This window comes from Vanessa cardui, chromosome 9 (assembly GCF_905220365.1).
Source record: "Vanessa cardui chromosome 9, ilVanCard2.1, whole genome shotgun sequence".
Lineage (NCBI taxonomy): Eukaryota > Metazoa > Arthropoda > Insecta > Lepidoptera > Nymphalidae > Vanessa > Vanessa cardui.
Window position 1 is genome coordinate 5,147,407 of NC_061131.1, and position 27,369 is coordinate 5,174,775.

The 27,369-nt window shown below is 31.6% G+C and overlaps 1 protein-coding gene across 2 annotated transcripts in view; it reads right to left on the bottom strand.

The window, feature by feature from the left end:
* LOC124532279 (acetylcholinesterase-like) overlaps positions 1 to 17,959 on the bottom strand; it is a 76,892-nt gene extending 58,933 nt beyond the window's left edge. Inside the window, exon 1 of one of the 2 annotated variants that reach the window (XM_047107099.1) lies at positions 17,803 to 17,959. The gene's annotated coding sequence lies outside the window, so the exon portion shown is untranslated. Of the gene's footprint in view, positions 1 to 17,798 lie in introns of both variants that reach the window. The other variant, XM_047107097.1, reaches the window with a different exon arrangement.
* Positions 17,960 to 27,369: the final 9,410 nt, after the last annotated feature.

Below are 27,369 nucleotides of genomic sequence, written 5' to 3' on the forward strand. Positions count from 1 at the left end.
TAGGTAGTCAGGATGGCCCTATGCTGCCGAACGCACTAGCAAGGAGTGTGGAAAAGTACAACAATATGATTTTTCTTAGTACATAAAAGTACATTAAACTAATAACCTAAAATGTCTCATCTTAAGGAGATTTTCAGTTTAATCCTCCAATGCGGCTTACGTGGTTACATTAATTCCGACATGAAGGTATCCAAATGTTCGACGATGTTTTCCTAAACCGCTAAGTTTGAGATTAGAAAAACAACATATGAACACTTAATGGAGCTTAGTGGGTCTCGGATTCACGTTAAAACGATTAAGCTATTTGGGTCTTCGTTAAAAGTATGTAATTTAAATAAACATTTATTTACAAAATCCGTTATTCGGTAGAAGAATGTAGAACTATATAAATATTTAATGAGCTGATCTTTAACTCACGAATCTAAGGGCAGCCTTTACGTTAACTGTAGTGACAACCGCGCTACCACCCAGAAACATAGTTAAAAATTATTATATCAATCTTTATAGTAATTATTTATGTTCGTCACACAGGTTAAATTGCTGCAACAACAACATCGACCTGTAAATTTCTTACTGCTGCGATAAGACCTTTAGAGGAGAAGGTTTGGAACATATTCCACCACGATTTTCCTACGCGGGTTGATGGTATACACATGTAGTAGAATTTTTATGAAATTGGACACATGCAGGATTCCTCACGGTGTTTTCCTTCAGCACGATATGAATTACAAACACAAATTAAACACATGAATATTCAGTTGTGCTTGCCTGGGTTTAAACCCGTAATCATTGGTTTAGTTGCACGCGTTCTAGACAGTGGGCCATTTCGGAATAGCTGAACGTATCAATACAATATGGCCGATAGAAGCGGGATCGTCCGTATATAATGATATAAGCTATTTATATTTCGAAATCCGTTGCCCTTTCCCCCATCTCTCTTTTTAATATCATATTTTTTAATGCCCAAAGAAGCGGTTTGTTTACAGCTATTTACACAAATACAAAAATTTAGAAATGTCGTTTGATAACATCTACATAAAACAATCACCGCCCTAGATAATTTGTACAGTACGTTCACCTCTGAACTTTAAAATGAAAGCAGCCTGAAGGCATCAACTTGGCGATAGTTAAAGTCAAGCTTACTACAGTTAGTTCCGTATTCCTTTAAGAGACTAATTTGTAACTAAACTTATCGTACAAAATGCAAAGACTAAATAGTCATCAATAATCCTATAATTTGTTTTTTTTTTTATGCCGACTGGAAAAATAAACATGCACTAATTACAAAATAATTTAGAAAAAATATAGTAGTAGTAATGGAGTGTTATTTATATAAGGAAAATATAAGCACACTTTTTAGATCACGAGAGTGTAATAACTCCAAATTTTCGTTTCGCTTAACTTTACTGAGGGTAGTTACATACTTTTTCATTTATAAAAGGTGCCTATGATATAGTTTAGTCCTTTATCGAAAGTTCTTCAAAGGAGTATTTGTTTTTTAAAAGTACTCATTCATATATTTTTAATACTTATTAAATACAATTCATCACTTTTAGTAATAGTAATATTAGTATATAAAAAAGGTAATTCTAATAACATTAAGGTTATAAGCGTAATAAACAAAGACAGGCTTTATTTTTCATATATACTGAAATTGTAGCGTAGTGAATATTAGACTACCTTTGACCTGTCGATACTAAATTTCATAAAGTTAAACTTTATTGATGCAGTCTGTGCAGTGTGGTCGCAGCTTTATACTAGAAATAAATTCAATAATTGTATAATGGAGGTAGACAAAAAAAAAGGCCAGTTACCGAAGAAAGTTCAAATTTTCCTGCCAGTTCGTGACCACGTCGGGTGCCAGTCTATCTAAAAGTCGCTTCAGGCAAGGTTATAAAAATGTTACGATCGCAGTTAACACCCGAATATCATGTATAAAATCTTCAAAAAGGGTTTCTGGATTATAGAAAAAAAAGGTATGTTACAACTGTTAATTCTGCAGAATATAAATCATATGAACATGATGCTCATAATTAATAATAAAAAATAGACATTATAGTAAAATCACATCGGTCAACAAGGGCCTCTAAAGTATGTATTTCCAGTTAACGTTGTGTGTAGCTTTTGATTAAATACAAGCTAACCCAACCTAACCTAACCTACCGGGCTTCGCATCGCATCGGGTGGAGATAAGATTTTATACATAATTCTATAATAAAAATAACCTAAGTTACTCCTTACTACCTCAGTTATCTGCCAGTGAAAGTCCCATCAAACTCTGACAAACAATAATTGTAAAAAAAAAAAAAATTTTGGTATATGTACCGCGTATACATACATATGCATTGATTAAATAGTAATATACGTGCATTCATTACAAACAGACACTCCAATTTTATTATATGCATAGATTAGTTCAAGATTTACCATTGCTAATTAATCTGTACTTTCTTAGCACAATATAAGATAAAACATACTCCATATTTAATGGGTATCTATTAATACTGGCATATTGTTCAACTTGAGTTAAATACAATAAAATATAATGTTTAAAATATTGTAAAGTAAGCGAGTATAAATATTAATTCTCATATGAATATTTTTAAAATACACGGTATTTATAGCTTAAACCTATTTTTCTGTATAAGATTATTGGGAAGCGTCATATTGGTAAACATTTATTTTCTCTCCTCATGTTTGCAGTAAACTGATGAAAATAAACTGAAATAAGTTCAAAACAACAGCGATTTACTGAAATTCTCGGAAAAAATCACATTCAATAACGGCTATACCGAAAGGTTTCATGTCAAACATACATTACTTATTTGCAATGACATTTTAGCGCATGTAAAAGATTGAATATAATATTAATTTTAGACATTCAGGTGAACATCATTATTCAGGTTTTTTGAATCTACATAGGGCAGACATTATTTGTTTTTAACGCACCAATGAAAAAAGTAAACCATCAGAGGTATATGAATGGTTGGAAAATATTATAGATAAAACAAATTTATATATATACTTATACATATATACAGAAATGAAAACAAGGCGATTTATTAATTTTATTTTTGTGGCTTTTATTTGTACCAAAAAGGCTCAGATTATTTCGCCAATGTCACGTACGAGTTAAAACAAATACATATATGTAAGCTTTGTGTTGACGTTGACATTCGAGTGTTCGCAATTGAGTCGCAGGAGTTCGTAGTTGAGTCCTCAGGAAACGTCAAAAAATATGGTCATTTTTAATGGCAGGCGAATTTTTATTTGATTTAAATTGTAGTTTAAATATTTCTTTAAAATTCAGTCATAAAATTATGTTTTTTATTAATTTGCTTTGAAGAAGAAAACCTATGATCTTATAGGTATTTTAGTAGATGAGATTAGATAGCGATGGAATGAGCATGACAACAGAAGGAGAGATGCTGTTTAACGTAACAGGGTACGAGGCGATATTGTGCCTGAGAGTTAGGAGGCTCACTATATTTTGCACATATGTACAGTCGGGGTAAAAAAAGGTTCGTTACCTTAAGATCTATTTTCATGTTCTCAGTATGAGCGATAATCTGCTTTACCGATTGAGAATGACATATTTCGTCGCAATGATTTTATGTTTAGATTCAAAAGGTATTAAGAGTTTAAGACTTGATAAAGTAACAAATTTATAAAGTGACGGAGGTTTTCTTACTCTGTCTGTACATAAAAATATAACTTGCTGTAGAAGCAATTATTCATATGAATGGAGTTACACTCTATAATCTATATTATATATTTAGTATATTCTAATTAGAAACAAAATTATATACTTTTTTTAATTTTAAAGGGTACAATAGACTTTCCCAAAATACAGCAACAATATCATTAACAAAAACAAATAATTAGCATATATAAAGATGTAAAAATATACAAACCATCATTAAGGGAATACTTTTTCATACTTATGGCAACACCATATTACACCTACGTATTTGTATTTATATACAATCGAGAGGCAAATGTCAAATTATTATTTATTCAAATCGCCTTTTATATGAACTTTTAAATATAGTTTAAGATTTTTTTTAATTTTATTATAAATATAAGCTTTATAGACTTTTAAAAAGGGTCAGACAGTAATCCGATTATAGTGAAATGTTAAATAGTTCACTTCAGCGGTCAATGCGACCTGATGCTGCGTCCATATCTGCGATGTGCCTGCTTGTTCACAGTATGAACACAAGAAAGTCGTAATAAGTATCATCAGTATCTAAAAAATTTATTGATACCTAATCTTACGTTTCGCTTTCTCGAAATCTCTCGAATCTGTGGGAATGTTTTGATGTGCCGATAAGCGAAGAAGAGCCGAGATAGCCGAGTGGTTAAAACGCGTATATTTTAATCTATGATTTCTGGTTCAAACCCAGGCAAGCACTTAATTTGAGTTTATAATTTATCTTATAGTTAGGGAGGCGAATAGGGGAATTTTCGGTAATACTCGAGCGTGGCAGTTTAAGATATGAGAGATACCTTAGACCTAATAGAAAAACCTTGTAAAGTATTACTTCTATATGTAGTGACGCGCGCCTAGGATAGACGATCAGATTAGTAAAAAAAAAAGATAGTCTAAAATACTCGAGCGCGTCAGATTAAGATATTGGGGGTTGATTTTAATGTTTTAAGACTAAATTTAACTAATCTGACGATAAGTCCTTGACGCCGCCGAGTTATAGGGTCGCGAACTTGTAAAAAAAAAAACGTTAATCCGGCATTCTCGAGCGCGATTTTTATTTTTTTTATTTTGAAGAATATAATCTAAAACTTACTAAAAATACAAAATCTGCCGGTTTCCGCATGACCGGAAATGTGGAGGAGCCATTTCGTCTTCCGAAAGACGCGTTGCGGTATATAAGTCGCGAATGATACATTTTGCAAAAAAAATGTTGAAATAAACAAAAAAGGTAATTTTATTTTACACAAAAAAGGTTTTTTTACATTTTTGTCCAAAGTAAAAACTTTTTGACTTGAAGCATCATAAAAACTCAAACTCCCGGTTTTTTGAGTATATCTCGAAAACTGAGGGCGTTAAAAAAATTGATATTAAATAACGATGATTAAATTATGTGACTTTTATTATATCACAAATTCTTTTTTTTCTAAAGCTTCTCGACGATTTTCGTGAACTCGGAAAAAGTTACGCGTATCTGTATACAAAAGTATTATTAACATGTACAGTTTCATGTATTTATATTATTCAATAGCCTGTTGATCCTCAAATTGTTTTTCGGACGTACCGTAAGCAAAACGAAGTGAAGAATTGAAGCAAAAAAGAGGGAATTGAGAGAAAAGAGGAAAAAGAAAGGAAAAAAAAGAAACCAAAAAACCTTTTTCAGTCAGATTAAGAGAACATTTTTGTCAGATTAAGAAAATATGCTTTCAGGATACCGAGATAAACCTCCCCTATGAAAATCTGACGCGCTCGAGTATTTCAAAAAAACTTTGTTTTTTTGCATTTTCAAAAATTCATCGTAACTTATCGTCACGCCGAAATTGTCAGTTTTTTTAAAGGGAGCTTCCTTGGGCCTACTTAACACCCCTTCCGAAAATATGACGCGCTCGAGTAAATTTTTTTTTTTTCATTTTTGACTACTTTATATGCCTACCCCCACCACGCAAACCGGCAGATTAGTATACCGTTGTTATCAGAGGCGCTTGGGGCATACGTAGTATGAATATCTGACGCGCTAGAGAATGCCCAAGTAACTGTTTTTTTTAACATATTTGAAAAACCGTACACGCCAAACCCACCGCTAAAATGGTTTTTACCATATGAGCTTTTCTTTTCGAAATTATTTTAACTTTCGATTTTGATAGGCCTCGACGGCGACGTTTAATTACGCCATTTAGCTACCTCGCCTCCCTAACTATTATACTTGACGGCAAAGGAAAACATCCCGATGAAACCTGCATGTTTCCAATTTCAGTGAAAATCTGCCACATTTGAATCTACCAACCCGCATTGGAGTAGCGTGGTGGAATATGCTACTAACCTTCTCCATAAAGGAAAAGCAGACCTTAGCAGTGGGAAATTTACAGGCTGTACATATGTGGGAGTGATTTCGTGAAAAGTATTAAATTTATAGTTAAATATACAAAACAATTCGAGATACTATAATGAATGAATGAAATGTGAAGGACCTTTTTTCCCCTAGAAAAGGAAGTCCTTCCTTTTTTAAGGGAAAAAAGGTCGTAATTTTAATCTTTGGTAATAAAAACACACACACAGTTTGTCACAGTTGTCATTTTTTTTTACGCAATGAAATAAACATAATTATAATTCTTGTTCAGTTCGAACGGGATAAATTATTAAAGATCTTTATTACATTTTTTCAACAGTTTGTTTGAGTTAGTTGGGGTTTTTCCTTGAGGCAGGACAGAGTACCTTACTTAGGTTGTAAATACATATACATGATGTATAATTTATCTTTTATCCATTATGTTTTACAATATAATTACATAATGTCGGCTTATAGTATACACGCAAGACCACGGTTCATTTGCAAGTCTTGCGCAAGACTCTTGAGTCTTAAAAAATCATGGTATCACTCTTGAGTGATACCATGATTTTTTAATTCGTTTCGCATCATTCAATACGCTAGTTGACTTGTTTTTAAAATCCATTTTATATTATTTAGTAGAGGTTAAGGAACCCAGTAAAAGTTGTTTTTTTATTTCTAGTACATATGTGCCGAAAAATATCATATTAAAAATTCCATATTTATATAGCGCACGAAAACACTACTTGAACAATAAGGCGCTGCAATAGGGTCGGTGACGTCACTTTCCTGTATTTTAATCTATGGTACATATAGTGGATAAGCAAGGTTAACAAGTAAGTGACTTAATCATAAGCCCGGCCAATCAGGAGCGTTTTGTGTCACGTGACAAACGTTTGAAAAAATGTATTTTTATTTATGGATTTTTGAATAAATTAAGTATAATTTTCAACTTTCGTTGATAAATAACCATTTATAAACTTCATATACACTGATTACAATAATTGACACTTTATTTTTCGCATTGCCAAATAGCCTATTACAACTTAACCAGTTATAAGCAGAACACAAATAAATTGCGTTAAATTTTATTAATTCTTTATTTTACTGTGCTTAAACAATTTCGGGAAATTCAGATTCGCTTATGTTAAGAAACAATTAAAAATGGTTTGACTAATAATTAATAATTGATAATTTTTCATTCTAAATCAGATCAACGAACGGCAATGATATTTTTAAGTAGTTTTAAATAATAGAATCACCGAATTCAATAAATAATAAACATTTCTTTATTTGTATGGGATGTAACTAATTCAATATTTTTTATACTGAAGACACAACGAATATTTGTGTAATGTATATGTGAACGTAATTACTATGTAATAAACATTTATTAAGAGGCGAAATAGACGTTAGACCACAGCGCATATAGTGCAAACAACATAATTAGAATGTTTGAATTTGATGTTTAATTTGCCAGAAAATTACACAGTGGGTTTTAGTTTAATTAGTAAGCAGTCTAAAATATCTCCGTAAAAGTATTATATGCTTAACTTAATTGATTTGATTAAAAAATATCTTAAGACTAATTAGATTTGTATTTAAAAGAAAGTAATCAATAGGACTGCATTAAGGTATTTCAATCCGAAGACTGCAAGTTGAAATTTGCGATATTATATTGTAATATAAAAATTACGATCATCTCATGCTCGTCGGTGAACATCGTGAAAAAATATATAAAGTACTTTATTTCGAATTAAATTTTGCTACATTTATCTTCCAACTTTTGTGCAGCGTCATAGATAAAGCTTGAAACCTTGGCAAAAAAGAGGATTAGGCTAAACTCTATATTAGGACAAACATGCTATATTTTTTATTAAACATTGTATCATTTACTTGCAAAAACAATAATATGATAGCATTTAACTCGATACAACGTTGCAATTACGTTCCGTGTAAAAAATATAGGTGTAATAAATAGGTAACTATTTTACATAATATCAAAAGAGTCAATGTGCTTCAATAAACTCTGATTTCTTTTATGGATGCTGCAGAGCAAAAAGTGTCCTATCATATTAGAGACACGCAAATAAGGCCGCTTGAGGCCGGAGGGCTCATAAAAGTCGTAAATCATACTTAATTCTCTGTCAGAGACACACTCGCTACCCGCGTCCGTGAGCAGAATACCTATATACTATTTCTCCGTTGAATTTCTTTTAGTGTCTAAAATAATATGATGTTTTATGTCATCAAAGAATTTATCACATTTTTATGGCTCCTTCTGAATATAGTCATAAAATATGTAACAATATTTTTTGAATTTGTAATTTCAATTTTATAAAGTGATTGAGAACGATTAGTTTTTTACTCGACATTACGATATCTTCGTATTACTTTTTCTCGTGTAAAATTATGGAGCAATTATGATTTAATTCAGTTTGACGATGGCTTCAGTAATAGTCTCATTTTAAATAACTGGTGATAAACTCAATCGTAATAATTAAAAAAGTTGAGGAAAACATTCATGAATTTATAAAAGTGGACGTTTTTGCAATCGAACATATTTGTTTTGCACGCATTTCCATTTTTTTATAACAATCACGCTACTAAACTAAAAAAAGTAAATCAGTTGAGAGTAAAGGTTAAAAGGTACTAGTTATTGTTTAGTAATAAAAATCATTTTAATTACCATCACTCACAGCAAAGGCAACAACTTCACGTGAACAGAAAAAAAGTATAATTTATCATTATTCTTTCATAAAATTAATTGAAAAATTATAAAAGCAAATTCAATTTGTAGTTAATATGTTTAATAATTCGTAGAATGAAGATATTTCCAATGTTTTTTCATTGAAGAAATTCTACAAAAGCAGGTTTAAAAGGATTTGTGTTTTAATGCTATAATAATAAATGAAAGTTTATAATAATGTCTGTAGACATTATTATAAACTTTCATTAATAACACCAACACAGTCTTCTTCGGTTCTTCTTTATATGATAAAACAAAGCGAAAACATAAATTATATTGCTTAGTATTTATTCGTTGCAATAAAAAAGAAATAAAAATCTTTTACAGTACACTCAAAATATATTTTATTTCTTATGTTTTAATAATTTAATACTTTAAGTATACTCTTGCAAGCACTTTTGAATAGTAATTTACGAGGCTAATTTTAAGCTACCAATTTGAATGTACTTTAGATTCTACCTGGATGAAACAACATTTCTGGTCAGTAAGAAGAGTAGACTAAGAGTTACTCTTTTTCATCAATCAAAAACTGAATCTCATGTAATAAATATTTTTTACATTTAAATATCTTGTAATACAAAGTTATTTTTATAATTTACATAATTCTTTACATCATAATAATTCGCAAATGGTTAATAGTACGCGGAGTACTTTTAAGAATCGAATGCATTAAGGAAAGCCGTACCAAGTTTGTAAAGTCAAAAGAATAGTGTTATTATCTGTACTTCAAATGAGGATTTTCAGATTAAAATACATTGTTAAAAAAAATGTGTTAACTTGAACACATCGTTAATTTAAATGCTTCGTCAACGACAAATGCTTAATTAAAAAAAATGGAATTGAAGTCGTATGCAAAACAATGTTTCGCGTGTATAGTATTATTTTTTATTAGATTATGGAATATTGTGTAAAAGCGTCTTATTTTACACTAAATAAAATTAACCAGTCAATCTATTAATACTGAATTCAGTCATTTTTAGTAGGCTAAGATAGATAAACACGTTTCAATCATTACAACAACAACAGCCTGTAAATGGTGGAATACACATGTGGCAGAATTTCTATGAAATTTTTCACATGCAGGTTTCCTCATGATGTTTTCCTTCACCGCTAAGCACGAGATGAATTATAAAGACAAATTAAGCACATGAATCAGCGGTGCTTGCCTGGGTTTGAACCCGCAATCATCGGTTAAGATACACGCGTTCTAACCACTGGGCCATCTCGACTCACATCAATCATTACGTTAACGTTTATTATATTCAATATCGAACTATTATTTATCAATTCGCAAAGGAGATTCTACCGAGACAAAACAATAAAAACTATATAGTAACTCTTATGGTCAAATTATAATTATAAAAGATAGAAATAATGAAATATGAAAATGGTATGGCAAGTAAGTAGTATACAAGCATGTATTATAAGCCGTATAGTAATTTTCATATTAATATCAAAGCAAATGGAAAAGTAGAAAGCGAGGAAAAACGCTTCTACTCGAGCATACGTCTGCGCCACAAAACTATTAGCATTGCGCGTATTGGCGCAATGGTTTTTATTTATTTATCAACCGATTTCCAAAAGGAGGAGGTTATCAATTCGTCTGTATTTTTTTTTTTTTTTTTTTATGTTTGTTACCTCATAACTTTTCACTGGGTGGACCGATTTTGATAATTTTTTTTTTGTTCGAAAGGTAGTGCTTCCCGTGGGGTCCCATTTTTGAAAAATATTAGACTACTTAAAAGTCGATTAACGATTATATCATGTAGTTATAATTATTGTTATATTTGGAGTCGGTGTCAGCCAATAAAACCCTACAGTATATCTATCAAAAAACAATACGAGAAAACTTTAACAAATATGTTTTTTACAAATTACCTTTTACACAATAATATACTGGATCAATCAAGGGGCTCGTATCGCTTCTTTCTTTTGATTGTTGGGGCAAGGGCACCGTGGCTGACACCGGCTCCAAATATACCAATAATTATAACTACATGATATAATCGTTAATCGACTTTTAAGTAGTCTAATATTTTTCATTTCATTTAACTTAGGAAGACTCTAAAAATTATGTTGAATACGCAATTATTTTTATTACTTTTTCGTGCATATTCATTTGTTTTAAAATAGTGTTTTGTTTGAAGTCGGTTTTTCTTTTTGTTAAAATTTTTATTTATTTATTTAAGATCCACCAGTGATAATTACATTAATACAATATTGGGTAAAAAGAATTACAGTGTAGCTTAGTTCTAAATGCATTATCTTTTAAGGCAGATACAGCATGCAAATATTAGGAAGTTTATAAAACATTTACTTTTACTTTTAGTTTTACTCGAATAAACCCGCGCAAATATGCTCTGCGCTATTATAGTCTGATTCTTTAAGCGTCGAAAGCATCTTTATCTAATTGTATTTCGGTTAAACCCTGAGCAAGCAATACAATGTCATATCAAATTATAATTTCGATTCGATATATAAACTTTTAATATCAAAAAGTACTAAGTTTCATGAATAATTAATTAGCTACATTAATGCCTATAATACCGGTCCAATGATTCAGCTGTTAACAGTTGACTGATATTATTTCCATGTCGCTGTACACACTCAAATTAACGAGTAAAATGTTTTACGGTATTTACATTTTGTTTTGTATACATATCGTTAATTTTCCTGGTGTACAGTAAACATTTGTTTTGAACCAGCTATTTAGAATGCATTTTACTGAATGTTATTATTACATAATAATATTATATATTATTTAAAATGTGTGCCGTAGCTTTTATGTTATATAATTGAAGATAGTAATTTGATTTACGTTTTCCCTTAAATCAGCTTATATGTGTAAAGAAATGATTCGGTCAAGTGTCAGCACTTATGAGTTGCCCTCATGTATCTTAGATAGTATTATTGATTCATTTATCGTTATCAATTTTTCATATGAATTTAAAGAAACTTAAAAACTTTTGTTTTTTATGTAATCATTCTTCCAATCAATAAAATATAAGTATTTACCTTTGTAATATTGTTGTGGGAAAAAAACAATTATTATTGATTTGTACTAAGTGACTTTCTGCAAGACCGTCTGGGTGGATTAGCAGTAGTTAAGTTACCACCCACTCATATATTCTACCGCCAAGCATCAATACTTTGTATTGTTATGTACCGGTTTGATGGGTGAGTGAGCCAGTGTATACATATACACAAGAGACATAATAACTTACTTGCCAGGGTTCGTGTAAAGAATGATAATTTCTTACGGTGCCAATGTCTGTGAGCGGTGACCAAATATTTCATAAAATATTCTTCTTTCTTATAATTCTTCTCAGTAGAATCTACATTTCGAACCATGAATAGATTCAAATCGAAATTAATTTATGCCTGTACAATTTACCTGTATCCATGTTAATAATATCAACATACGTTACTTCCATCGAATTGAAAGTAAATGTAATTCTACAATTGTCTTTATAATATATCTTTAGGGTCTCAAAGAAAGTGGAGCATTATCCAATTATGATACCCTTTTTATTTTAATGGAAGTAGCCATACTATATACTACAAAGACAAAAACTAGCTTATCTTTCATCTTTATGTATATATGTCTATACACATAGTAAAGTAAATAATACAATATTATGGCATATCACACTGAGAAACTGAGAAAGTTTTTTGTATATAGTACATGGATAATATAGTAAAGAAACAAGAAAAAACCTGTACTGTACTTAGTAACGGCACTGTACCCGTGTGATGCCGGGGCGGATCGCTAGTTTTGTCATAAGTCATATTATGTTTATCATTTAGTAAAAGTATCTTTACTAAAAATAAAATAAATTAAAACATAATTCATTTGTATATTACGTCTAAATTTTAGTATTCATGGTGACGATAGATGGTAAATGTTAACATAGCAAGGAAGTTCCCTCCATATATGTTCCTCTATATATTATACGAAGAGCCGACATAGGTTTGAACACCTGAATATTGATCGAAGATTGATTCATACACCGGCAAGCACTTCAGACTTTTCATTCATCATTCATAATCCATCTCGTTCCTTCGTAACATCGTCAGGAAACCTGCATATGTCGGATTAAATTCTGCCACATTTGTATCCGTCAATATTGAATAATAAGCTTTACGGATTTTCATTACTACTATGTACGCTATGCTTAGAGAATTAAATTTTGTAGACAGTGAAGATTGTACCTTATGACATATTATAAATAAGGATATTATAATTCAATCATCGATTCAAGAGAAGTTTACCGAGTGCACTAATTCATCTAACCGCTTGTCCCAAATAAAAGTCAAAATTTTAAAAATAGTTATCAGAATTGCTTATCTTAAACGGAAATGTATTGATTTCGAAATTGAAATGAATACGGTTACAGAATAATAATATTAAAATTATCGGTTTTTGACAGTATTTGCTGGAGAATGTAAGGAGTTACGGTATTGAAATATCTAATTATATTTATTGGAGATCTAAGAGAATCTAAGAAGAATCAGTAGTGTTTTTGCGACTTAAATTATGTTTAAAGGCATTATTTTTTACAAAAGCGTTAAGTTGTTTGAGAGACCATTAATGTATGTACATATTATTTATGATATCATCTTCAAACTAGTTAGAGACAACGTGTATGATATTCGAAATAATTAATGAAAATGCTTCTCCGGTCTGATGATCCTTCTCGCAAGACAACTGTGAATTTTAAAGCGTGTTCGCAAATATGTTCACTTGAGTATATTCCTTGACTCTCAAGTTCTGATTGTAAATCCGATGAATGAAAAGAGTTCAGGCTCTGATAGCTTTACGTGCTTTAAAGGGACGACCCACTTCCAGGCTTCGGACTGCTTCTGAGAATTTATCGAGAGAAAATCCCACAGCTAGTTTATTTATGAAAAATAGTGGTACCCCGTCTTTGGGCGCGTTTGAATTTAACAAAAAAGTAATTGTTGTAGCCTACGTTACTCCTTATAACATCAGTTTTCTGCCAGTGAAAGCCCCGTTAAAATCGGGCCAGCCAAAACCGAAAAAAAACAAGCATAGCTGGAAATTGTAAAAAAATATATTTAGATTCATATACTGTGTATACATAAAAAAATATTAAAAATAAGTTAATTTAAATTTATAAATAAACATTTAAATTTTAATGTATGTTATCGTATGTATGTATAGATAGTTAAATGAATATTGAATCTAAGAATATCAATTGATATATTTATAGCGTTGGCAGACCAAATCGAATCCAGGCCATTTTTTAAAATTGAATTACATTTGGTTCCTATCCAAGCCAAAGGGCACACGACAAACGTATTCAAGTGTTAACTCTTTAGAAACTGTGTCAACATGAGAATTTATTCACACGAACCGTGATTTCAACTGCATTTTAAAAAAAATATATCAAATAAAGATGGAGATACCTCCGAAGCTCTACAGAACACTAATGATGTAATTAGGATTACACTTTACTGTAGCATTAATTTATTGTTCCTTTTCAATATGCCACCTATTAAAAGTGAGGAATTTAAGGTTGGTTCGCGATATTACTTATATTGTTACCAGAATAATTACAGCAATTTACATAATTGGAAGAGCTGAGATGGCCCAGTGGGTAGAACGCGAGCATCTCAACCGATGATTTCGGGTTCAAGCCCAGGCCAGCACCACTATATGTATGTGCTTAATTTGTGTTTATAATTCATCTCATGCTCTTCGGTGAAGGAACACATCTCATGTGTCTAATTTCATCGAAATTCTGCCACATGTGCATCCCACCAGCCCGCATTGGAACAGCGTGGTGGAATATGTTACAAACCTTCTCCCTAGTGGTAGAGGAGGCCTTAGCCCAGCAGTGAAAAATTTACAGGCTGTTACTGTGTGTACGTAATTGGATTTCGAAAAAGATTTTATTAAGTGAGTAGATAGATACATTGAATATGATTACAGATTGAATTGTGAGTAAGAGATATTGTTTTTTTTAGTTTCACAAGAATGTACTCATATATTTTCGTGGAGTGGTAACATAAACACAGAGAAAAATATTATTTAATTTATTAAAAATTATAAATATGTTTTTGAAATCAGCTGTCTGATCAAAGCGAATTTAGATGGTTCTTAAATAATCGAAACTAATGTAGGTCGTCTATAATTGGCCTGTAGAGGTCAGGCGGCAGTTACTGCGAAAAACGAGTGACCTGAAACATATCTATTTATAGAAAGGATCAAACTTTATTTCGCAAAACAAAATCAGTCCAATACGCCCACACTGATTTCTTAAAATATATTTATTTGAATAACCTTCGTAAAGGAACAAAATTATGAACACTTTGATTACGTAATAAAAATTAAACTATTATGCTTGGCAATTCTAAAAATAGAAGAATAGATATAGGTTATAACGATCATGTATTATACATGAACGTTACCGAAAGACCGCAAGTTTAATACTGGTTAGAGCTGGTCTCAATAGAAGTACAATCTGCGTGAATGTAGAAAGATATCAGGCAAAGAACCAACGAAACATTTAAATCAAATATAACTTTATCCAAATAGGCCTTTACAGGCATTTTTAAACGTTATTTTATACAACATTATTAAACCCAAAGCTACCACCGGTTCGGAATGTTAATTCTGCCGAAAAGTATTAACAAGAAACTCAGTAGTTACTCTATTCCAACCAACGATGGATTTATAACAGAGCCAATTGATTTAGACTAAACAGCCTTTGAAAATATTGGATAGAAAAAAAAAACATTGGCTTTAATTGGTCTGACACAGGATTTGATTTGTTTTGACCAGAACAACGGGATTTCCGTTTAAAACTAAACCGGACATACAAAAATAAAAACTGTACCACAATCGACGATGGAAGAAATCAATTCAAATTCGATCAATCAGGTAACATTCTTATGTTGCACCGTGGAGCGATGACGTACGGAAGGTGACCGGTAGTACTTGGATAAGAAGGGCCGAAGATCGTACTCATTGGCGCGCCTTAGGAGAGGCCTACGTCCAGCAGTGAATTACAGAGGCTGATCATGATGATGAGGATGTCCGCAAAATTCTCATTATTCGAGTTACTTTTGGCGGTAGTTCAAACTTAGAATAACTAAACAACCAAATTCAAATAATTAGATATCATATAAATATGCAACTGTTTGTTAATACGACAAATTCGTTCAAATATTATTTTCCGGGTTAGATTTTAGACATAATTCATTCACTGCTTCTGGTTCTTAATAACAATTGTAAGTTACAAAGTTAGCGATGTGATACCCCATGACCCATCAACCACATTGTCGTTGATTCTTCGTCTGATCCCTTTCCCTCGTTTGCCGGTTACTTACTTCACTGTGTCAGGGCTTTGTGCAAAGCCGCCTAGATAGATATCACATATTCTACCCCCATACAGCAATACTAAGTATTGGTGTATTATATTCCAATTTGAAGGATGACTTAGATTATAATCACAAAGTAGATCAATGATGTTCTAGTTAACAGATATGTCATTAACACGCAAAAAGTGAAGACTAGAAAACGTCCTAATAGGGACGTTTGCCTTTAGTCGTTTTCATCATAATTATGCCAGTAATACGTTATAATACACCATAATTATCTAGTAATACGTTTAGCGTAATTAAAACATCTAGTTATCCCTTTTGCTTATTGTTTTTATCAAGCTATCCTTTTTACTTGTAACGAAATGTAAAATAAACGGTCTCCGGCGCGGCACACTTTTTTCTGTTGTTTAATATGGGTATAACATATCTGTTTATTAGAATATCATTGATGTAGATAAAATCTTGATTCTTAATTTTGGCGGCGCAATGACAATTATTAATTTCTGACATTGGCAATGTTTATGACGTATCGAGTGTACAATTTGCCAGTATGCCTTCCTATTTTAACTCGTCCACTATATCATCTGCGCAGTTGACTAGATCCTTGAAATCAATACTCGTTGATATTAATACTAACAAATCCATTTGTTCTACCGGTAGAACCTCGTCGGATTAATAAACCGCCATGGGTAAGACTCACCGCAATTTCATTGCATAAAGGTAGAACTTTTATGTGCCATTTTAATAAAGGTTGAAAGAGGTGATCACTGCCTCTATATTATGTGCCCTCATATCAAGTTTTCCTTCTAAGCATAAAAAACGGTACGACGCCTCTGGAATCGAATGACTGATCATACTGTTCTGCCTTTCTGCATCGAGGTAAGGATGTACATACTAAATATGTATCTATTACAAAATAAATATATATAATTAAACAATTACATAATTATATTATAACTAAATATTATTATTATATTCTTATTAATTGTAATTCGCCTACAAATCATACAACACAAATTAATAATACCCGGAAGCTAGCTAACGGATATCGCATTCGTTTATAAGTACTTACAAAAAAAACGTTATTTTTGAACTGTCAATAACTCTTTTATAGTGTATTAAATTATCGTATGTAATTTTTTAAAGCGCATCCCTATTTTGAACTGCAGCTGTGAAACTGGGCTGCCCTCTGCTCAGCGTGAGATTTAATTAAATTATTTGAATGAATCCGACGCTTCCGCCGCCCCGTAGCGAGCCGACTGTGCAGGATATATCAATTGCCGCTACAAAACAATATATATGTCTGTTTGTTGATAGTTCATATTGCTGCGACTGTTTACTTCAAACAAATCACCATATATAATAATAATTATTATTACTATTATAACAAACTTAAATCGTTTATTAATATATCATTTTTTTAATAAAACTTTTTACATATTTGACAACTTTGGTCGTAACAATTCAAAATTCGAACGTTCCATTCTGAAAACGAATCGCTTTTGCCTTTTAGCGAAACTTTTGCTTCTTTAATAGTTTTAAATGATTGATACGAGCTATGGTAAGAAAAAAATCGACCTTGAACTACAAGGGGGCCGTAATAATTAATAATAATAAGCGCTTGGCGACATGCATAATTACAAGTTGTGTTTTATGTAACGTACATACGTATGGTGGACACAACAGGTGGCTGACTCCTGATGACCTTGGATTTTTTAACAGGGGTTGCACACAGAAGTTCACATACACTCACTCGCGGTTTGTATGTAATGTCATATATGGAGGGTTGTTGAGAACGTAGACACGATGTGAGCCCGTCAACGTCCCTGAGTAGACTGAGCATCGGAGTCGCCGGAGCTCACTCCTAGGGTTGCCATATAGATGTTTTATTACTCCCCAGCCGAATTAAATATTCCTCTCGCTCAAAACATAATTTATCATAAACGTATGCAACTTTAAATAATCTATATTAACGATGATATATATCAGCAAAACTTCATAATTGAATACGGAATAAATTGTTTGAGGAAAAACATAAATACTATCAAATTAAAAAAAAAATACATTTTAAAGATATCAAGGAAGTCGTTAAATTAATTCTATTAATTTTACATCAATATAATATGCATTCATGTTTTTAAAATAAAACGGAGGAAACGTTTTTTTTTTTGTTTTTTATGAATTCCGTATAATTTTCGGGTAAACACACTACGCTGTCATCACTAAGTGTAGATGATCACTCCTCCCGACCGCCGTGCCCGGGGCACCCTATACGGTGACCTCTTACTAATACGTTTTTAGCAATCGGAAACATTTAACTTGTTTAATATACATTGCTGTATTTGTAAAGAACTTTACAAATGCACTTCAAAACGAATCAGCAATGGTGTTCTAAATAAGTATTATAACGTTGTCGATCGGTATTATACAAGTCCATGTTTTCCGTGGAGCAACACCTCAAAAACGATTAAATAATTGCAGATTCGCGGTTGTACTGGCTTATTTGGGAATTCACAACGAAATTGGATCATTTCAACGAACTTTGATTGTACTGGTAAGAAAATACGGCAATGATATTCTATTGAAATACAAATTTGGAGTTTTCATTAAATCAATTTGCATAGTCAACAAATAAACACATACTTAAAGATAACGTTGTATTTATTTTGATTTTTACTAACGAAATCACACCAATTGTCTAAATTCAAATTTTGAAAATTTGAAATTTGAACGTTACAAAACTCAAAAATACCAAAAACAAAAAACATTATTAATTATAACCTATTAACATTCATTATTAGTTTATAAAAGAGCTTCGTTTGTATAAAACTTATAAATATTATTATTGTATTACATATAATAATTCGAAATGACGTTAAAAGTACAATCAATTGCTAAAAACATAAATAATTTTTAAAAACCGGCGCTGAGAATTTCAGGCAAGGCTATTCTAACGTGCCTCGACACACGTAAAGCCATTGATCACGCGTGATATCTCCGGTCTTGTCAGCCTGCCTACCCATCGGATTATGAGATTGAATGACTATGCACTGCACTATCTCCTGGACTACATTGACCGGGATCAAAATTCGGTCAGATGCACTTAAGCTTTTAGTGCACCTGTTCTATTATAGTTTATATTCCTAATTTTAAATGAATGGTTAATAGCTCAGTGGTTTACAAGCCACCTAGTGATGTAAAAAGTTGCAGTTTCGATTCTGACCCCTTTTGCTATTGTCGTCCTAACTACCGTCCTATCCTAATATTTAAGCTTAATTAGAGGGGTGAATAGGAATATTAGCAATTACTTAAAATGATACATTAGTAATGTTATAAAAAAACTAAGTGTTTTTTCATTTGTTTTAGTATTCGTTTTCATCTTAACTACTCAAGTGTTCATCATGGGAGCATACTCATTGACAGTGGCATAGAAAAGTACCTACATAGGAACCAGTAATCATTTATTTGTAACGCTTTCAATAAAGAAATGAAAATTTATAATAAGGTCCCGTAAAGTAAGCTAACAGTTTTCACCCTCGGAGTCTTATTAGCGGTCAAGGCAGTGACCCTACCTGTTCGCCAATTAATTTGCGGGCGAATGATTTGCATCGTTGTGCTGCTTAGAAAACATTGAATCAACTAGTATACTCTTACATTCAGATAATATAATCTACAATCATCTTTACATTGAGATTACACAAACGAAAACATTCTCATGAATCATATTTATTTCCGGATTCAATAAAAAGAAGATGTGATAAAAAGTTTATGGGTGTCATGAACAATCTGCAGTATTAAATATTAAAAAAAAAAAAGAAAATGTCAGCGTGGACCCCGTCTCCCAAGAAGACGACAATAATGAAATACAGCGAAGATCTGCTGATGTTTAGTAAAAAATATAAAACGCCAAAATGTTTATATAAAATGTAAAAAAGGCACGGGCATCTGTGAGCCTGTGGATGTTGTAAATTAAATAAAAAACAAGAACAATCTGCAGCGTATCGATTGAACAGTCATCGAAGAAGATGAAAAAGGTAACGAAATATAAAATAAAATATTTTTTTAAGAATTTAATATAATAAAATAATAGGAATATGTTCCAAACCCTCTCCCTAATGGAAAAGAAGGCCATTAGCCCAACAGTGGGACATTTACAGGCTGTTACTAAGAATTTAATTACATCTCGTGTGTTTCTTTATTTGTTATTTTATTAATGTACATTGTTAATGATCAAAAATTGAGTACAAAATAAAAATTAAAAGAAAAATAGTTTTCTGCAAGTAATGACTAGCGAAGCGGGTGGGTATAGCTAGTTATACTATAATCCTTTGCGACTGACATCATGACATAGCATAGTTATGTATATTAGTCGGAAAGTAACATCCGATTGGTTCGAAAATCGTTTAGCTTTATTTAATTATTGAATAACAATTCAATTGCTAGCAATAAAACTTATGCATAATGGTTATTTATATCCTACAGTATTTTTATATCCTTTTTCTTACATAAATAATCATAAACAAGAATGGTCATCGATTGGAAAAGTAACTATTACTATACTGATTTTCTTGTAATCTATCTATTCGGGGATCACGGCATCACTTGCGCATTCAAACGTTACTCTAAAACACTTGCGATTGCGACAGCCGCACTAAGCCCGCACCAGAAGCTGCGAGAACATGTACCTAGATTTAAAACAAAAAAAATAAATTTAATTTATTATCATCAATTAACTCAATTAAATTAAAAGCTACAGAAAAAACTTCACATTTATTGTAGATAATACCGCTTATGATTCATGTACAAGTCCTGCATTAAAATCAACAAAAAGTATATATGCGACTTTGCCGTAAGTATATACAATAATATGAATTATCTATTTATATATTTTTAATTTAAAATTCAAGATATGTTACGTGGCATTTTTGTTGAGCTATTTGCTGTATTTTTTCACACGGCATATTCTTAGCTTTAAAAACCTATCCAGATATAAATAATTCTTTAATAAAGTATCAATACGATGAACAATCCATTTTATAATGCAGTAGAGTTGAAAATTTTGATTGAAACACAGCAAAAAACCAATGATTCGTTAACGTTACCCTATATGATCATTAAAATTTTATATCGTCTACGATGTCTCATACAGACATACATTTAGAATTAATTCCCACTTTCGTCTTTTAAAAAAACAAAATAATGAAGAACGTCATGCAACTTTATCTAAGATCAAAGTTCTAGGATAATTTTCTTATCACATTAATTAAAAATAAAATAAGTACAAAAAATACACCGAGTAACTCAGTTCGTACGACGGAAATGACTTTTTATAAAAATTATATGTTATTATAAATTTTATTCGTATTAAATTAATTTAATTTTTTGTTTTTTAATTTTTTTTTTTATTATTGTATAGGTTGGCGTACGAGCATATGGGCCACGTGATGGTAAGTGGTCACCCTCGCCCATAGACATTGACGCTATAAGAATTATTAACTATTCCTTACATCGTCAATGTGCCACCAACCTTGGGAACTAAGATGTTATGTCCCTTGTGCCTGTAGTTACACTGGCTCACTCATCCTTCAGACTGGAACACAACAATACTGAGTACTGTTGTTTGGCGGTACCTACCCAGACGGGCTTGCATAAAGCCCTACCACCAAGTAAAGTTTAAATATTTATTTATAGACAGTATCAAGTATTACTGACGCAGAAACGTTTCATTTGTCACGTGTTTCAATAGCACGCGTTTTAATTATTCCTAATAATAGATATATTGCTAAACAATACTGTATTGATTGCTTTTACCTTTGAGAATAGAGAGATATTATTCTCTTTAGTATTCAAGCAAGTAAGCGACCCGAGATCACGTTCCTGTCTCAACACTGCAGAAATATCTAAGCAGGTATGAATTCATAACGAATATACAATAGATACTAGCGCTGTAAACGTGCATTTAATGCAAGTTTCAGGATAAAACATATTCACTAGTTCACTCCCACGAATACGCTCGTCTGGACTCTCGAGCGTTAAATTTTACGAGCAGTCGCTACGTGTCTTTGCAGAAATTGTTATACTTATATATACAATTTTTTTTTATATCGACTACATTATGCTAGAATCGCCGTAACTATGCCATATTGTACAGAAATAAATATTATATATCGTAATATGTTTTAAGCTTAATGAATTACTGCGCTTAATGGTATTTTAGATTGATTATAATATTGAAAATGCACTAATACTGAATGTATAGAGGCTTCTGAAATAATTCCACGACCAATCAAACTAATAACGTTACCACAGAAACAAATACATGTGTAGGTACTTATTCTTATTTTAAAAATATACTATTTTAGACAAAATATCTTTAATTAAATATTTATAACGTATATAAAATTGAAAATTTGAAATTCTTTGTACTTCGATGACTATTGACTAATTTCGATTTATCTGAGGACAAAACCTTCTACCACGCTGTTCCAATGCGGGTTGGCGGAATACACATTTGGCACAGATTTCTATGAAATTAAACACATGCAGGTTTGCTCACGACGCTTTCCTTCACCGCCGAGCACGAAATGAATTATTAACACAAATTAAGCACCAACTATTTGTGGTGCTTGCCTGGGTTTGAACCCGCAATCGTCGGTTAAGACGGTCACCTTCTAACCCCTGGGCCATCTCGGCTTTCAATATTCAACTTAACTCACTAATTAACTACGATCGTCTCCAAGTACCAAGAATTCCTTCCACAAGTGACGAATGAGCTGTTATTTTAATCGCATTTCACACTCCGCAATTGATAATATTCCTGGCCATACGCTCTCAAAACAGAAGAGCTTTGGTTTAGCTACAGTTTACAGTTATTTGAAATTTGTTCTACAATTGTAATGTAATTAAAGAAATAAGACATCTTCTGCCTAGTACATCCACTCTTCGGAACAAGCTTTCACCGGCGGTTTTTCTCGATACGACTTCGGAACTTTTAAGAAAAGAGCTTACCTTTAAGGCCGGCAACGCACCTGCAAGCCCTCAAAGGTCCATATGTCCATGGGTAGTGGTAATCACTTTCCATCAGGTGAGCCTCCTCCTAATTTGACACCTATAATATAAAAAAAAAATTATATTCTACGTGTATTTGATTAGTTACGTTTCAAATACAATTAAGATTTGAAAATAATTGAATTGCAATTCAATATATTAATTTACCAACGTTGATTTCTGTTACACACAGATATTTTATATATAATATTTTTTTAATCTTACTTAGCGGTATAGGTACCTAATAAATTATATGTAGATTCTACCAATCAGACAGGCTAATCGACATTGTATAAAACTTTAACTTGTAGTGGTCTCCGGTGGTTAATAATTCAATTTTATCAATCATTAGTACGAGTCGTTTGATTTCTAATCATATATATGTATAAAATCAAAATACCACTCACGAATAACGAAATCTCTGATAGGTTCCTTATACAACAACAACAGCCTGTAAATTCCCACTGCTGGACTAAAGGCCTCCTCTCCCTTTGAGGAGAAGGTTTGGAGAATATTCCACCACGCTGTTCCAATGCGGGTAGGTGGAATACACATGTGGCAGAATTTCTATGAAATTTGTCACATGCAGGTTTCCTTCACTTTCCTTCACCGCTGAGCACGAGATTAATTATAAAGACAAATTAAGCACATGAATCAGCGGTGCTTGCCTGGGTTTGAACCCGCAGTCATTGGTCATGATGCACGCGTTCTAACCACTGGGCCATCTCGACTCTTAGGTTCCTTATAGAGTAGACAATCTCTAGAAAAAAAATCGGTTTTCGCTGAGCTCATTATGTTTAAATACTTACATATGAATTATTAATTAAATTACATTACAATTACATATTATGAAAATGAATAGAATAAAGACACATTTTACTTAAGCTATCAATTATTTTTTAACAGACACAAATCTAAAACTGTACGTTGTCAGGGCAGTGTCATCATATAAATACAACGATGAAAATTATATACCTACTCAAAGGTTGTTGCATCATAACCTTTGGTATTATAATCATAAGGTATGTTAGTGCATCTTTAACGGTCAATGAAACCAACCAATCCATTTATATAATGAAATTGATGGTATTATAAAAAAACTCAGCAAACATTTACGAATAAACAAATTAAACTACTATATATGTCACTGTAAACTTAAAAAAAAACCGTTAGATTATAATCTATCTCGCAAAATTGTGAACTGTCGAATCATTGTGGCACGTTACGAACTGCTTACAATTTAACGCATTATTTTTCGGTAGATTATAATCTATCGAAGTAAATTTCAGTTAACTTATAAAATACTCTAACCTAACCAAAATATTATGAACTATCGAAATTATATATGTTTTATTGGAAGTTGAATAAACGTTCATAATATTTCGACAGTTCACAAATGTTCGAGATAGATTATGATCTAACGGTATTTACAATTTTGAACGAAAACTGAATGACGTAGCCAAGGAAGTGACGACGTAATAATTAAATTTTAATAATTTTACAGCATTCATACGAACAGTTGTCTGTATTATTGGATTAAAAAAAAAGTTGATAATAATAATGTCAAATTAAGAAAATGAATAATATACTTATATTTTTAATTCATTTAATAACACAATGAACTATAATCTTTCAGAACCTACGCACTAATACGAAGATCTTAGATATGAAATTCAATCAACATTTATGCTATTTTATAAATCTCACTTTCTATCTCACTTCCGAACATTCATAAAACTCTACATAATATCATGTCGAATTGAATCTATATGTGAGAGTAACAGTGATGCGAACGATTTTTCCGCCCAGACGTTTTTATGTGATTGAGCAATAAATATCCGAACTCACATTTATAATATAAGGATTATATGGTATTCTGTAACTTAAATTCGAATATAGAAACTAAACCTGAAATCTTTTCAACCGACTTCCAAAAGGAGGAGGTTATCAATTCGTCTGTATTTTATTTTTTTTTTTTTATGTTTGTTACCTCATAACTTTTTACTGGGTGGACCGATTTTGATAATTTTTTTTTTTGTTTGAAAGGTAATGCTTCCCGTGGGGTCCCATTTTTTTTAATTTTTTTCCGATGATGGTATCCATATGAAAACGACATTAGTCTTAAATTTGCATTATGTATATGCGCGACAAATAGGTGAATAACTGAAAATCACGTTAACCAATTTTGATAATTCTTTTTTTATTATAAAATATATACTTCAAGGGTAATTTGGTGAAAGTTTGGTAAGGTTTTGAGCACAGGATCCATGACAAAGTAACGGAACGGAAGGGAACGGAACAATTCTGAGGAGCACGTTAGCGATACTCGGTCGAATCTTTTATTTATAGGTTATTTGGATATTTGAGTCACCTTCCGTAATGTGGTTATGTTTATGTAATTATCATAGTCGAATATTATAATCAACTAGCTACCCACCCCGGCTTCGCACGGGTGCAATACTGATACTAAATATACTACAGAATTTGTTTATTTACGACATCACATCGCAAACTTCTAAAATTATCAGTGTTTCTTTACTATATTGTTCATGTATTATATACACAAACCTTCCCCTTGAATCACACTATCTTTTAAAAAAAACCGCATCAAAATCCGTTGGGTAGATTTAAAGATATAGGGACAGAGAAAGCGACTATGTTTTATACTATGTAGTGATGGAACTCCTATACGGCTCGCAGTTAGGGTGCGATTTAGGACAGAATTTCTTACTATCTTTAATCAGATTTTGTGTATGTGATATGATGTCATATGATGTACGAAATATAGTTGGTCTTTTTCAAAGTTTTTTTGCTGAGTTCGATTACAGCTCTTTCGAGTGATCCTTGTAGTTTACGCCGCGTGACTTATCAAATCCGCATTTTCGAAAGTCTATTTTTGCTTTATTCGCAAGTTTCCTTTGAAATTGTCCTCGAAGTAGTTTCTGACTCATATAAACGGAACGCTTAATCTATCCATATTAAAAAAAAATAGTTAGTAAACATCAGCTTCACTTAAAATCAAAAAATAAATAAATTTTTAACAAAAAGAAAAACCGACTTCAAACAAAACACTATTTTAAAACAAATAAAAATGCACTAAAAAATAATAAAAATAATTGCATATTTTACATATTTTTTAGAGTCCCCCTAGGTAAAATGAAATGAAAAATATTAGACTTCTTAAAAGTCGATTTACGATTATATAATGTAGTTATAATTATTGTTATATTTGGAGTCGGTGTCAGCCAATAAAACCCTACAGTATATCTATCAAAAACAATACGAGAATACTTTAACAAATATGTTTTTACAAATTACCTTTTACACAATAATATACTGGATCAATCAAGGGGCTCGTATCGCTTCTTTCTTTTGATTGTTGGGGCAAGGGCACCGTGGCTGACACCGGCTCCAAATATACCAATAATTATAACTACATGATATAATCGTTAATCGACTTTTAAGTAGTCTAATATTTTTCATTTCATTTAACTTAGGAAGACTCTAAAAAATATGTTGAATACGCAATTATTTTTATTACTTATTCGTGCATATTCATTTGTTTTAAAATAGTGTTTTGTTTGAAGTCGGTTTTTCTTTTTGTTAAAATTTTTATTCTTTCTTCAAATTAAAAATTAGTTTGGGGTTATATAAAAGCAAAATAACATTTACGGATCAATCAAAATTTCAGAAACTACCTATAACACCTATAAATTTGAAATTTGGTAAAGTCCCTTTTAGGGTGTAGTCTGTGGACATCCGCTTGGAATCCGGATCGGAAATCCGGATTTTACGGAGCTCTATCCCTAAGGGGGCAAACATGGTTGGAAGTTTGTTTTATAAATATCGCGCAGGTGAAGCCGCAGGTTTAACTAGGATATAGGTTTAAAAACATCAATCAAAGTAAAATGTCACTCACGTAAGATTGTTTGAGAATAACAAATTACATTAAGTTAAGTTAGATATACAAATATATTTTAATAACATTATATATTTGAAGCTAGTCTTTAACTAAAATAAATAAAACAGATTCCAGTCACAACGTAACGAAATACTGAATCATAAGAAGCAGCAAGCATTCACAAGTAAAGTCGGCTGCCAAAATAATATCACTGGAATCGTAATCAAAGTTAGCATAATAGTGTTCCTGTTTTTCTTATTTATATATTTATTTTCTTTTACTGCAAC